The 14611-nt window shown below is 46.9% G+C and overlaps 1 protein-coding gene across 8 annotated transcripts in view; it reads left to right on the forward strand.

The window, feature by feature from the left end:
- The window catches only part of TLN2 (talin 2), a 408649-nt gene that overhangs the window by 62759 nt on the left and 331279 nt on the right, over positions 1-14611 (forward strand). For 6 of the 8 annotated variants that reach the window (XM_087859255.1, XM_087859253.1, XM_087859254.1 and 3 more), the window contains exon 2: positions 5853-5942. The exons of 1 other annotated variant lie outside the window; for it this stretch is intronic. The gene's annotated coding sequence lies outside the window, so the exon portion shown is untranslated. Of the gene's footprint in view, positions 1-2814; positions 2891-5852; positions 5943-14611 lie in introns of those variants that run through there. One more of the 8 variants, XM_045802709.2, reaches the window with a different exon arrangement.

Genomic DNA, 14611 nt, shown 5'->3' on the forward strand with positions numbered 1-14611 from the left:
TGAGTCCTCATGGTTGGCCAAGGTTTATGTTGGATGCTCTGTAGGGCACAAAGGTAAAGGTGGTGTCTTCCTGGCCTGTCAGGGACTCTCAGGGAGGTGAAAGGCACCCAGAAGGTAACTCTGGTGTGAGGTCTCCCATAGTGAGACAAAAGCCTAGGGCATGTAGGGGAAGGAAAGAGTCCTTTGGGTTGGGAGCTTCAGAGGGGTTATCTTAGAGGCTGGGTAGGAATGGGAGCTGGATTTTCGGGGAACGTAGATTTATATCTGGTGTGGCTGGCTGGGCTTTCCTGGAAGGAGTGTGACTTGGGCACAGACCCCGAAGTGGGTGAGTGGAAGGAAGTGGTGGGGTGGGGAGAATCCCAAATATACTCTGGAGCTTGGTTTGTGGTTTATGGAGGCATGTCTGTGTATGTGTGTCTGTGGGAAGGGGCTGAGTCAGGGGAAATAGGGTAGGGGTCTGATTGTGCAGGGCCTATCCCTTCCTACCCCAAGGGGAGAAATTTGAGCTGTACCCTGAATGTGGTGGAGAACATACCCAGGGGAGAAAGGGGAAAGGAGCTAGAGAAGGCAGAACAGAGGCACGGGAAAGAAGAAAATGAACACCTTTGAGTTTAATTTGGGTCTTTCTGCTGCTGTCAGACTGATTGATGGGGAAGCCAGGCTGCTCACGTAGCCTGGGCCTTTGGGAAGACTGTTGATTTTTTTTTTTTTCTTGTATCTTTATTACAGTTGTAAGTTTTCAAACATGTATGTAGAATCACTGAGTTATGCTGTACTCGGAAGAGGTCCAGTCATACTCTTCTTTCTCCCCAAACTCTTACTCATGTCAGTTATCTGCAAAGTCCTCCGTAAAGAATCCTTACTCCCTCTTTTCACTGTTCTCTTGCTCTGAGCCTTCTGGGTGCCCTGTGCAAGGTGCTAGGGATGCCTCCAGGAAAGGGCAGTCCTTGCTCTGTTGGAGCTCCAGGCTGAGACAGGAGAGAAGAGAGGTTTAGAATTCTAGAACAGTATGAAAAGTGCGCTGGTGGGGATTTCCCAAAACCTGTGCAGGTAATTACAGGAAAGAGGGGGCTCTGGCTGGGATGGGACGCTAGACAAGACTTCCAGCTGTGGGAGATGATGCAGGTTGTGGCTTATTTAAAAAATGTTTCCTACCTGCACACGGTAACTAAAGTTTTTTCCAACAGCTTAGCCTTGAAGTATGGCCAGTATTTTGGGGCTTTTTTTGGGGGGTCATTTTTATCCCCCAACTGCTACCCCAATCCTCGTTTGGGGCAGAACACAGGCTGTTGTGTGTGGGAGTTGGTCAAGGGATCCTTAATCCTTGTGTGTCAAGTATTGCCTATGGAATAAAACTGTCCTGGAGTTACTTCGCTATTTTAAAAATGTATGTAGGAGATAGTGGGGTTAATTAAAAATTTATTTTAGAGCATTTTTGTCTTAATCTCCTATCTCCAAGGATACCAGAAGTACAGCTACTAGTGTGCTGTGTGCTGTGTGTGTGTGTGTGTGTGTGTGTGTGTGGGCATTTGCAGGGAAGAATCTTTAAAACTTTTTGTCCTTAAAAGGAACTCCCACCTTCTCCTAGCGCTCAGCACAGTGCCTGTCGTCTGGGTGTGTAATAAAAGGGGCCAACGTGAGGGCTATGGGAACAGAGCTACATGCATGCCTCCCACCCACCCCTTGAGGACAGTGTGCCATCCTGTCAGCCAGGGCATGCAGGGAGAGGCACCAGGAGGCCTGAAGGTGAGTGGCCTTTTCCTGCCTGTGTTCTCCAAGGCATGTGGAAGTCACTAGGAATTACACGTGAGCACAGTCCAGCGCCCCAGAAATGCAGGGCTGTCATTGGAGGGTCTACTTTCAGTTCTGGCCCAGGCCTTGATTGAAGGAAACGAGCTGTTAGATGTAGTGACTAACGCCAGGGTCTTGCTCCTCACCGCGAGTGTCACCCCCCTCCTTGGCTGAGGAGCCTTGTCTGCAGATTGTCTGGGTTACACATCAAAAAGCTACCTCTGGAATCTGTTTCCTGGTTTGGCTATCCTCCCCCGTGGGTCCCAGTGGGTGGAAAGAGTGACTGTGCCTGTAAGTGAGCGCTCTGAGTTGGAGAAGGATCCCACTTAGAGTCTCAGTGGGAAAGGGGCATGAGATCATTTTGTTCCCTTGTTAGTTGCTGAAACCCTTTGTCCTCCTGGAATTGGCAGGCCATAACTTTTCCTGAAGTCTTAGCAATGGTTTCCCTGGAAGCTATTGTTTTGACTCCATCACGAAGAATGTTGGGCTTGTTACGTATGTGCGTGCACTCGCATGCTCACACACGTACACACACTCTCAAACTGCATGCACACACAGGAAAGCCAGGCCGGTCTTGGGTTCCAGATATGGCAGGATCCGGTGGAATGTTTGCTTGTAAAGAAACTGACCTGTTCAAGAGGGGGTTCTGTATTCTTACTTGGGTTTTTGCTTTGCTTTTTTAAACCAGATGTGAGCGAGGAGAAGAGACTCTTAGGAGGTGAGGGACTGCAGCATTTCCTTTATTAGGCGCACGCTACGCTGTGTCTACCCAGGGTATCAGTCTAAGTGGGCCAAAAGCAGGGAAAACGTTGAATGTCCTGATGCCAATGTTTGGCTATTATAACCAAAAAATAAAAGTGACCACTTTGTCTGTTACAAAACAGGGCTCGTTTCTGAATTGCATGCTCTCCTTATTTGGCCAAGATGATATTGGTAAGTGTGTGCAAACGGCTAGGAATTGAGACCCTACTGCTCTTGACTCCAGACACTTCACCTATTTTTTTTTTTTTTTGATAAGCAGGTCACTTGACCACTCCCTGAATGAGCAGAATTCTCCCGAGGAAGGCCAAGTGTTGATGAGGCTCCTGGAGGAGAACAAGTAAGGAACCCTGGCCTTTGAATCAAGCTGAGGAGGGGAGTGTTCAAGTGTTCCTCCAAACATGCTGCAGTCTCTGGGCCTTCACTCCCCTCTCAGCTGATCAGGAAGACTCACTGAGCTGGTTCATGGTAACACAATGTGCCGCAGGAAATAGGCTTGCAGAGCCTGTAAGAGGAAAGACCACTGGGTTTGCAGAAACCCAACACCAGCTTTTCCCAGAGTGACAGGCAGCACCAGAGGTCAGCGTGGCCTCAGCCCCAGAGCACAGGACTGTCTCAGGGCGTGGACATTTAAAAATGAAAATGTATTTATAGATGGTGCCCCTGGGGCCAGAATTTTAACTGTTCCTTTGTGGGCCCCACCCTTTGACAAGCACAGACCTCATTCCACAGGCTTAGTGGCGTGTGTTAAATGGGGGCTGGAAGTCCTTGGCATTGACCTGACTCCCAACTCTCCCCAAAAAAGAAAAAAGTATTGCTTTGTGACATATCCATAGAAGAGTATATAACGTGTCTAGGTACAGTTTGAAGAGTAAAATGAACGTCTGTGAAGCCCACAAGCAGGTTAAGAAATCAATGTTACAAATACAGTACTGGATCCCCCATCACCGCAGAGTTGACAAGGGTCTTAACCGTCTGTTTTGACCAATCCTGCTTTTCTTATTGTTAGTACCTATGTATGCATTCCTAAATACCGTGTGTTTTTGTTCCCTGATGTTCATTTCATTCTTGGTTTTGAAAAATCAATGACCAAGTACAAGCCTAGCTTTGGGAAGCTTCCTGCTGAAACTGCTCGGCAAAGGATCCCCAGGGGCGCAGAGGGCTCTGGGACTGTTGTGAGCGTTGCTGGCTGCGGGTCCGACTTTTTCCACCAGAAATGGTACCAGAAGCCAATTTTCTCGGTTGTCCCTGCTCTCGCGTATCACTTTGTAAATGGGGTTGTCATTCACACCCCCACTTACAAAGGGGTCATAGAAAGTTCGGAGAGAATTACAAATTCTAGAAATTCTAGAAATTTCTAATTCTCTCCGAATTAGAAAAAGGGACTCCTTACAAAGTTTTAACTCAGCGGGGGTCCTTAACCACATGTACAGAGAGAAGCTTCAGGTGGCTTCTGAACTCTTTGGAACTGTATACATTATGTTCTTTTGGGTGGAAGAGTCTGTGATGGTTGCAGAGTAGTTTGTGGACCCTCCTTCTCTGTAAGGATAAGTAATAATGTAGCCATCATGGTAGGTTGTGTTTTTTGTTTATTAAAAGAATGCTGGAGCTGTGGGAGACTCGTTGAAATCTATTAGGCCTGCTTGTGTGCCTGTGTTGACTTTGTACATCTGAGCGTGCCTGAGTGTTGAAAGGGAAACGAGCAGTAAGGTACACCGTGGATTGTCCTGGGTGGAACTCTTGGCCATACTGCAGGTGGCCTAGCAGGCTTTCCAGGTTCTCTGAAACCTGCATCTCCGTTTCTTGACCCAGAGTAACTAACAATAATGCCAACATGGGGGGGAAATCGGGATGGTTGCTGTAGTTTCAAAACAAATGACTTCAGTCTCTAAGTACTTGATGTAAGAGAAACCCTAACTTTGGCCTTATAAATAATGGACCTTTGAGGAAACACATCCAAATAGCCGTTTAGTGAGGGTGGGGGCAGATGTGTCACTGGACGCTCACTCCCTAGAAACAGAATACAACTATTGTTATTACCAACTTCCTAGTTATTTCCTTAAGAGACACGGCAACTTGAATTTATAATGATGGACATTCACTTCTTCATACTAGGGGAGTGGTTATGTTTTGTGTGAGCTAACTTACCGCGACATACTCTCAGCTTTGTTCCAGCAAGGTGAGGGAACTGTTGAGTTCTTTAGCTGAGGGATGCCTGAGTTTTACCCCGGTCGTGTTCTTTCTATGGATGAGGTCTGCAGAGTTAGGCGTGATGTGCCCAAGGAGACACTGACTTGTCGGGGTCAGCTGAAACTCAAACCCCAGGGAAAGAGCTATGTAGATGATTATGGTTTGAATATATAATTGGACGAAGATTAATTTAAAAACATAATCAGACTCCTTTCCTAGAGAATTAGCATTTTGAGCATCCGTATCATTTTAACAAAATGACCGTTGACAACAGTCTTAGCCCACCCATTTTTGAAAAGCCCTACTTAGAGTCTCCGAGCATTTCCTGGGTGGGTTCTGGTCTCTTGGTTCTATAAACCTCATGTCTGGGAAAGGAGCTTTTGTTTTGGTTCTGTGTTCCTTATATCTCATAAACTGAGACTTTTTAGGTGTTAAATTTTTCGGTTTTTTTATGAAGTTTTTATGCTTCTCATTTTCAAATGTGAAAGATTTTCTTTTCAGTTTTGTTTTTGAAGGAAACCAGGAGTTTCACTTCGGCTGTTGAAGTCTTTGGGGATTGGTGGGGGGAGAATTTAGGGGAAGGATTAAGATTTGGAAATGCAGGCTGCTCTGTCTTATTTCATCAGTTAAGAGCCAGACAGAATAAGAGTAACATTTAGGAACTGAGTTTTACTAAGGAAAGTAATTTACAGGTAAATTTAAGCTTTATGGACTTGATTCTGTGATTCCATTCCTGGTGTTGCCATTACTTGCTGCTAATTTTGGGCAAGGCAGCTCCTCTTGAAGTCTAGATTTTTCTCCTCTGTAGAGACAGGATGGGTCCAATGACCTCCAACAGCACTTGGCAGCCAGGACCCCATGTTGTGGGGGATCTAGAGAGGCTGTTCTGGAGCTGTTGGGGGGGGGATGGTGCCCCTCCCGAGACTGAGGGCAGAGGGGTTGTCTGCTGTAGGACTGCACGGTGCTCGGAGACCACTTGCCTTGGGAATGTTCCTTTTCTGCCCACTTTCTCATCTGAACCCCACTGGTGTCCTTCAGTGTTGGGAGAACATTGCATACCCACTAACATGGCCACCTGCCCTGACACATGTCATTTGTCTCCTCTTTGCTAGCGCGCTGCTGTAGGGTAACATCTGGACTGGGTTCCTGGACCCTTGAACGTCTTGCTGCCCACAATCTCCTGGATCAGCTTGTTGAAAACAGTGAGTAATCCGCACGTTTCTACTTGGCATGCAGCTGTAGACCTGTGGAATTTGAGGGCTGGAGGGTTGTGGCCACTAGTCCCAACGTCCAGCCAGATTTGCCTGAGGGACTGCCTTTCTCACACCCAGCTCCAGGAGCCTTGGAAATGGCAGCTGTGACCACAGACATGACCTTTCTGCCCCCAACATTCATAAAGGTCATGGGGCCTTCTGAGTCTGCCTCCTTGGAGCTTCTTTGTTGTACCACCAGAGCCAGATATTGATTTTTCCATCTTTACTAGCCTACAGGAACAGACTCTTTATGGGGGCAAATGCAGGTGCTCTGCCTTTGCCTGACCTCTTCTTAGCCTTCGTGTTCCGCCTCATCCATCATGTCTTACTCTCATGTTACCCTCCCTTTCAGAGCGGCCTTACCTGACGCATGTAAAGACCCTCTCCCCCCACCCCACCCGCATAGTCTATCTCTTAATCTTTCTTTTACGTCCTTGCCTGCATTTTCTTTGCACTTAAAACAGGATTGGTCTCTTCAGTTATTTGATAGACCACCTGTTCATACTCAGATATTCGTTGCATGAGTGAACGTATCTGCTCTGTGCCAGGGGCTCAGATAGGCGCGGTCTGTGCCGTCATGGAACTTCCATGAAGGAAGAAAAAGAGCAAGTAAAAACTACACTGTCACAACCCTAACTGGGTAGATGATTTTGTTCTGAATCGAAAGCAGTGCCACCTAGGAATCCAGTTAAAAAGCAGATCCCGGTTGGGTGGTTCTGGGTAGGGCCTGAGATTCTGTATTTCTAACAGTCTCCAGGTGGTGCCAGTGCTACTGTTGTGTCCATCACGTTTGGAGAAGTAAGGTCTAAGGTACTTGGAGCACATGACATTTGCTTTTGAGTGTGACCTTTTGGGGAACTGCTCCAGGGGTGTGTGTAGGGGGCGGGCAGGATTTTGTCTGGCCGGTCCGTCTCTCTCGGCTGCGTGAGGCTGGGTGTGCTGAAACAGCAGCCCAGCTAAAGAGTATGGGAGCCTGTTACCTCACCTGTGCGCATGTGCTTGTCCCTCACGATGGTCATAAGTGGCGGTGTCGTCAGTGAGATCCTAAATCCTATGCTTCTTGGATTCATGAGCTAAAACCCTGTGGGGTCTCAACAGAGTAAGTCAGCATTTCTGGGAATACGGAGGGGGTTTCTCAGGAGCAAGCTCTGTCAGCAGGCTCTGTCAACATGGCTCCCAGGTCAGGGGTTGAGAAGAGAGACCATGTTGGCACCTGCATGCCACAAAAACCTCAGAGCAGGCAGAGAGAGGCTGAGAGGAGTGGCGGGAGGGGTTCAGGTCACTGCTACCAAAGGGGGTGTCTCGCGTCCCAGCGATGAGCTGGCCCTGGGGTTGTTCGTAGGACACACTGCTGTATTGGGGCAGGCTCGGCACTGCTGTAGTCAGACCTTTCAGGAGTGCTGTTGCTCTCACGAGAGGCCACACGGATATACCACTTGAGTAATTAGCAGTTCCAACAGCTGTTGAGGGAGTGCTCACAAAGCACGAGGTGCTAGGCCGAGAGCCTGGCACACAGTCTTGTCTTAGGCCTCCCTCCAGCCCAGGAGGTAGTCAGTCACCATTTTACAGAGGGCAAGACTGAGGCTGGGATGAAGGAACCCACTGAGTCACACACAGCAGGTACATTCAGGGTCCAGCCTGCTGTGTCAGACTGGAGGCTGAGCTCTTCCTCTTCTGGCCTTTACTCCCTGAATCCTGACTAAAAATAGGATTTTACTGCTGGTAGCAAGATGGAGTTGCTGATTATTTGTGTTTCGTCCATCTTACCCACTCTCATGATACCCGTGGATATGGTATCGTATCCTGTGTGTCAACTTTAAAATGTTGCCTCTATAGGCATCCCAGCCCTTTGGTCAGTGTGGGGTGGAAATGGGCAGGAAAAGAGAGTTATATATTCATTTCAGAGGCCCACTCCCCCCCACCTTTGGTCTCAGCCAGCCTCCCTAGGGCCAGTTCCCCAAGGGGACTGATGGCTTCCGGTGGTCCCGAGAGCCAGTGCTATAACTTAGTTATCCATAGCTCATGGCTGGAGCAGAAGGTGAGGGGTGAGGCTGATTCATTTTCTCAAGACCGTTTCCTGGCCACTGTGTAGGATTGTTGTATTAGAGACCATCTCGAAGTAACCTTTCTCTGCTCAGGGTTCTTCCTCTCTTCTGGATCAGATATGCAATTGTAGTGCTTTATGGTTTTAAATAGAGGCTCCTCTATTTTGGCCTTCTGTTTTCTGGGTTTGTTTCCTCAACAGCAAAAGGAGGGCGAGGACTTCTCCCTGGCACAGAGAGTGGTTGTAGATACGAGGCTCTTGGAGTTCTGTGTACACACATCCCAGCTGCTCATTCGAGGGCTGGTTGAAGTGTCCCTTTCTACCTGTTTCTGGCTGCATTCCCTCTAGCCGAGCTCTTTTCTTTAGTTTGAGGCCACTTTCACTGTAGAAATGAGCCCCTTGAGGACTGGGATTATGCTTCATCCATCCTTGTATCCCAGCACTCAGCCTTGAGCGCCATGAACAGGTGTCAAGTAAACCCCACAGAGTAATTTCCTTCTTCCATATGCTTAACTAGAGTAACCTATCGGAAGAGCAATGAATTAATAGGCACTGCTGATGAATCCCTGAGCCAGCACTGGAGTGGTCACAGTGGTCACAATTGTCTCTGGTAAGTATAAGCCTTCCCAAGGAAACACGACGGTAGGCATTTCCTTGCCTTTTGTGGACTTCAGAAGATCTGCTCTCTGGGGTCTGCAATTATTTGTGGTAATGGGAGAGAGCAAATGGGGTGGAAGATGTTGGATAAGTATCTTAAACATTCTTTCCTCCAATGGTTTGTATGTTTTTAAGGTTCTTTTACTTTACAAAGTTACAATAGTAATTTACAGTCTGTTACTTTAAAAGAAGAAAAGGAAGGGAAAGATGTCTAAAAAGGGACCTGCTGATCCTTCGTCTTGATATTCCTCATATTGGTGACCCCCGCCAAGGATTGTAGCTTTCTGGGCCCCTGTTGCAGGCCAGACTTGGAACTTGTCCCCCTCTCTGTACCAGACCGTACTTTTTTTTTAAAATCACAGTGTGACAAATTTTAGGATGCTATGGGACAGAGATACAGGCTTTTCCTCCCTTCAAGTGTAATGTTAAACAGTACTCAGATATTTACTTGCCTTCCTTCCTGCCTCTGCTTCAAGACAGGGTTCTGTCAATGTCTGCCATTCCAAATGTCCCAACCCTAAAGCCAGCATTGCTTACAGGGCATTTGGGGTTGGGGGGGTTGTGAGGAATGATTTTGTCTGCAGCCCATAGGTACCCCTCTTCTAACAGATTGTACTTTAGTACTAATTTCTTACCTTGTCTGAAATTGTGGGTCCATGGTGACATCCAGTCACAATTCTTGTTCCCCTTTGGGACCCTCCAAGACATGTTTGTTTGTTTGTTTTAATTAAAAAAGAAAGGCAGTGATTGCTGATTAAGGAATGACTAAGAGAATCTGCCAGCTTTTACCTCTCCCTCCTTGCAGACAGAGCTCTTACTGGTTCAAAACACACCAGATGATATTGTTAACCGTCTTTGCTTATTGAGAAAAGAAGAGACTTTTTCAAGGTGGTATCAAGACTCCTCATAAAGTCCTCATTGTGCCCCTTTGTGAGAAAGCATTTTTTTAACAAATTATATAATGTTCTGCATGACACTTTAAAAACATCATAGACATTGATTCTATGCTAATAATAATCTATCCTGAATTTAACAAGTGCATATTTCTTTGTTAATTATTAACATCTTGTAAACAAAATTTTAAAAATATTTTGTTTATTTATTTGCCAGAGACAGAGAGAGAAAGAGAGAAGCAGGCTCTCCACTGAGCAGGGAGTCCGATGCCGGACTCGATCCCAGGACCGTGGGGTCGTGACCTGAGCTGAAGGCAGTTTGCTTAACTGACTGAGCCACCCAGGCATCCCTCTTAAAAAAAAAAAAAAAAAAAAAAAATTGTGACCTTTCAATGTCTTGTTGCTGGCTGGGCTTCTTGCCTTCTGTCTCCCCATTTACTTATTTACTTGATAATATTGCAATGAGTATTTTTGTAATACATCCTTGAAGACCATAAGGGCATTGTTGTAGGATTTCAAGGTCAAAAGATAGACACCTTTTACAAATTGACCTTTCAAAAGATGATTTAATTTATATTCCTAACAACTGTGTGAAGGCCCTCACGAACACAGAATATTGATCTTAAAAAATTTTTGTCATTTTGAAAGCCAAATAAATGCAAAAAACCTTCCAAAATATGGTGATGCCAGATCTGGGAGTGCATAGGTTTTTGAACAAAGTCTCTAACCAGCTGGGGTTTACCACGATGTCTTTGCTGGTTCTGCAGTTCAGCCTTCAAGGCCTCATTACAGAGGCCCTCTGAGCTTGCCTGGTCTCCGATGGCTCCTTTTCTCTGTCTCCCACCTGTTCTTTTTTATACCCATTGGTGCCGGGTGTTGATAAATGCTCAGGAGTGACCACTTCTGTTCAAGCGTGTTCTAGAGGGAAGATGTGTGTCAGGCTGGAGGTTGCTCCTTACTGCCCACGGAGGCCCTGGTCTCTCTCCCGTGTCCCTCTCCCCCTCTGTTCTGGCTCAGAGGGAAACTCCTTGACATGCTTGCTGTGGTATGCTGGGCCATCCCTGTCTGGGGTCTCCCAGGCACCCAGAATTACCCTTGTCAGAAGCCATTTCTCCAAGGCAGAGTCATGGTCCCAGTCTGTCAGTTAGCAGGCATCTGTGGCAGATCCGCTCTTGAATAGGAATGGATGATGACAGGATGAGAAAAGGCTGAGAAAATTCCCTGTGGGGTGAGTTTTGCTGACCTGCCCACCCTAAAACAGTCTTTTTTCCTCTGTATAGCAGCCAGTGCCCTGTCTGGCTGATTCCTGCACTTAGAACAGACCTCTTTGGGGCCAGAACCACTTCTAGTGCAAGTCCTTGGTGTATACATACTCTTGCCTTTAAAAAGTGATGTTCTGTATCTCCAGATGGATCTCCTGGGTGGCTTACCTGATGGGCTTCTGTTTTGAGTAGATGCAGTAAAGATCGTGGAAAGCAATTACGATTCTTTGCTCCTGGATCCGCCTTGACCTCCTTGGGGTACATACTTGCTCTCGGGGTACATACTTGCAGCTGATAGTAGAATAAAGTGGAAGCTCGGTCTGTGCTCTAAGAAAACCATCTTGACAACGGCCCCAAGGCTTGGCACCGGCCTTACTAATGAGACCACATAGTTGTCAGGACAGTAGCTGTCTCCCCCAGATGTTTTGTTCAATGGGAATATTTCTGCGATAAAAAATGCCCTCAAACGCCCTTCTGAGAGTGGAGGCAGTCAGTTAAGGAGCTCCGGCCCTGTAGCCGGAGCGCCTCCCTGCACCCATGGATTACATTTGGGAGCATGTTGTTCGGCCAGCTGCATGGCTCCCAAGAGACCAAAGGGCAGCTGAATGGAGAAGATGTTAGGGGAAGTAATGAGGTGGGAGGGGGGAGGGCCGGTGACCTCTGCGCAGCCGCTGAATTTCCAGGGCCGGGTTTGGGCTTTGCTGTTTGGAGTTCACAGCCCAGCTGCTGCCGCTTGGACCTGCAGTGGTGAGGATGACTCAGAAATCTGGAAGGAGGCCATGGTGATTTCACTACAGGATCAGAGGCTGCACTAAAGCCCTCCGAGGTGGGAGTGGTTGCTGGGGGGGGGGAGAGCTTTCTGATGAAGCAGAGTAATCTGGATGCTAATGCTCTAGGCCACTGGGGTCTGCCAATTAGGAACTTGGGACATACTCTATTTTTATTGCTGAAAAAAGAACTCTGATGGCAAGACATCGTACAAAACAATAGTAGATGATATCAAGTAAGTTCAGTCTGTTACGGAGGTCATTCGTTTTGTGAATTACCTTTAGAAATCCTTTGGTTAAAGGGACGGGCTTTTTTCCCAGGGGTGCCCCAGGAGCTTCTGGGAAGTCAAGAGGTGGTGTCCAGGCTCTACGAATCCCATTTCTCAGAAAGGTTGAAAACTCACTCATGTCCAGATGAGGGAGTAAGGTTTCTATCAGTTTTCCTCTGCTTCTGCCACAGAGGACCCAGAGTACTGACATGAAACACCACTAATGTGTTACCAGACTTCTACAGAATTAGGTGTCTCGCTGGGCTAAAATCAAGGTGTGGGCAGGGTTGTATTCCTTTGGGAGGTGCAGGGGAGAATAGATTCCTTGACCTCTTCTAGATTCTATGGATTGCTCCATCTTCAAGTGCAGCTACATTGTGTCTCCCTCTGACCACAGCTGAGGATCTCTCTGATTTGGAGGACCTTATTGATTCCACGGGGACCCCCTGGATAATCCAGGAAAGTCTCACCAGCTCAAGATCCTTAAGCATATCTGCAAAGTCAGTGGTGCCTTGGGATGTAACATTGTTACAGGTCCTGCAGATTAGGATATAGATCTCTTGGGGGGCCATTCCATCTACCACAGGGGGCTATGACGGGGTCTAACAAATGTGGTGGTTTCCTAGGCTTGACTGGGAGGTTAGTGGCAGACGTAGGTTCAAGGATCCAGGTGTTCTGACTGATCAGGGCCCAAGTCTTGTCCTTCTTGCCGTTTGCTGCATGGTGTGATGCCCTGTGGAGATGGAGTGGTTTCTTTCACGGCTTGTACGTACCTTCATCACACCCAGCTTGTCCCTGGATAAGAGGCTGTGGGCCTGAGGAGAAAAAGAGCCATCCCTCCCTAATGGGGAAAAAAAGGGCAGAGGCATGCGAGTGGGGGGTGAGTGGCTGCAGTAGGAGTTGTGCCCTGCTTCTGGAAGAGTGTAGGGTGATTGTGGTCCCATTGCATTGATGGAGGTCTGTCGTCAAGGCTTCTTGTGCCAAGGAACAGACACAAGTGAGCTAGCTTCAGTGGGTGGGGCTTGTGGAGGTCACTGTAGCTGCTTACTGCAGCTAACCTTTATTAAGCATTTGCTGTGTATGTGGGAGAGCACTGGGCACTCCCCCCACCCCATGCATGCTCACTTGTGCTTGCTCTTTGAGAAGCCCCTCTGGGATATTTCTGTATGGTTCCAGTGCTTCTCTACTTACCAAAACCAGATCATCTCTCTACCTATGCTTCCTATGGAGACATCACCCTTGAAGATCTCTCTGTTTTGCTCACCACCTCCCAGCTTCCTGGCTCAGTCCTTGTATCTCAATTCCTGAATCCTAGGAGATGCCTCTAAATGGCTGAGCTTGAGCCAGGCGTCCAGTTGGCCTGGAGGTGGAAGAGGGGCACAATCACTTGATTCTGGGGGTGAGTAGATGATGACAGATAAATATAGTATGGGGAGGGGGCCATGCCTTATTTGACAGATATAACTGGGGAAACCTTTTGCAGTGTGAATTTGTTGGTTTAAAAGACTTGATTTTGAAATAACTTCAAACTTAGAGGAAAGTTTCGAGGATACAGAGAATTCTCATGTAGCCTAAATGTAGATGATCCATTGCAAATGGTTTGCCACAGTTGCTTTATCATGGTCTTCATCACTTGTATTTTCTTTTTTTTTAATAAAAATTTATTATGTTATGTTGAGTCACCATACAGTACATCCCAAGTTTCACTTGTATTTTCTGAGCCATTTGAAAGTTATGGCATATCACTTCACCTAAAAATACTTCACGTTTTCCCTATGAACATGAACCTTTCTTTTCATAACCAGTTCAGTTTGTAAAAACAGGACCTATGTAACGTTGTTCCACTGTTTCTGAGTATACAATTCGTATCTAAATCTTGCCACTTACTGCAATAATGTTCTTCACAGCAATTCTTCCCTTCAACCTAGGGTTCAACCCAGGATTCTGCAGACTGTGTGCAGTTCTAATCTCTTTAGTCTCTTGGTTGAGAACAGTTTCTCTGCCTTTTTTTTTTTCTTTCATGATATTGACATTTTTGAAGAATGTGGGCAGATTATTTTGTAGCAATTTAGGTTTGTATAACTCCTCACTCTTTCTCTTGATGAAATGTATTTTTGTCAGGAAGGCTGTGAAAATGATGCTTTGCCTCTTAGGACATCACTTTGGGAGGCATGTGATGTCCTGATGTTGGTCACAGTTAGCTTGGCTCCTGTGGTTAATGTGGTGTTGAACTGGTGTGATTTAATCTGTGTTCTAGAGGACCTGAGCCTTCTGAAGCTGGGCATTTACAGGGGACTGTCTTTGTTAAAATTATGTTGAGTTTGCAAGTGCTTTTCACACATGGGATTTTCCTGAAGTGGGCACCCTTTTTCCCTGCCAGGTGTGTGCTTGAATATAGTCAGAAGGGCTGATGTCCTCAGAGCCTCCTTGTGAGGAAGAAATTGCCTGAGGTTAGAACAACATCATCTGCTCTTGTGGCAAGAATGAGGTCCATCACAGAGGTAGAGGCACAATTGTGGTGAGAGTGGTGGGTTCCCTTTGACGGCATCTGACTGTCCGGGCTGCCTCTGAATTACCTAGGAGCAGAAGAGCGATTAGGACACAGAACTCTCTTCCTCTCGCACACTTGACAGATCTGTAAATGCTAAAGAGGACTGTCCGGGTGCTTTGCCACTGCGTTCCTTTCCCATGTATCTCTTTTCTTGAGACACTGATGGCAGGTGGGC

Source organism: Ursus americanus, chromosome 36, assembly GCF_024610735.1.
Source record: "Ursus americanus isolate L20-20 chromosome 36, mUrsAme1.1.p, whole genome shotgun sequence".
NCBI classification, from domain to species: Eukaryota; Metazoa; Chordata; class Mammalia; order Carnivora; family Ursidae; genus Ursus; species Ursus americanus.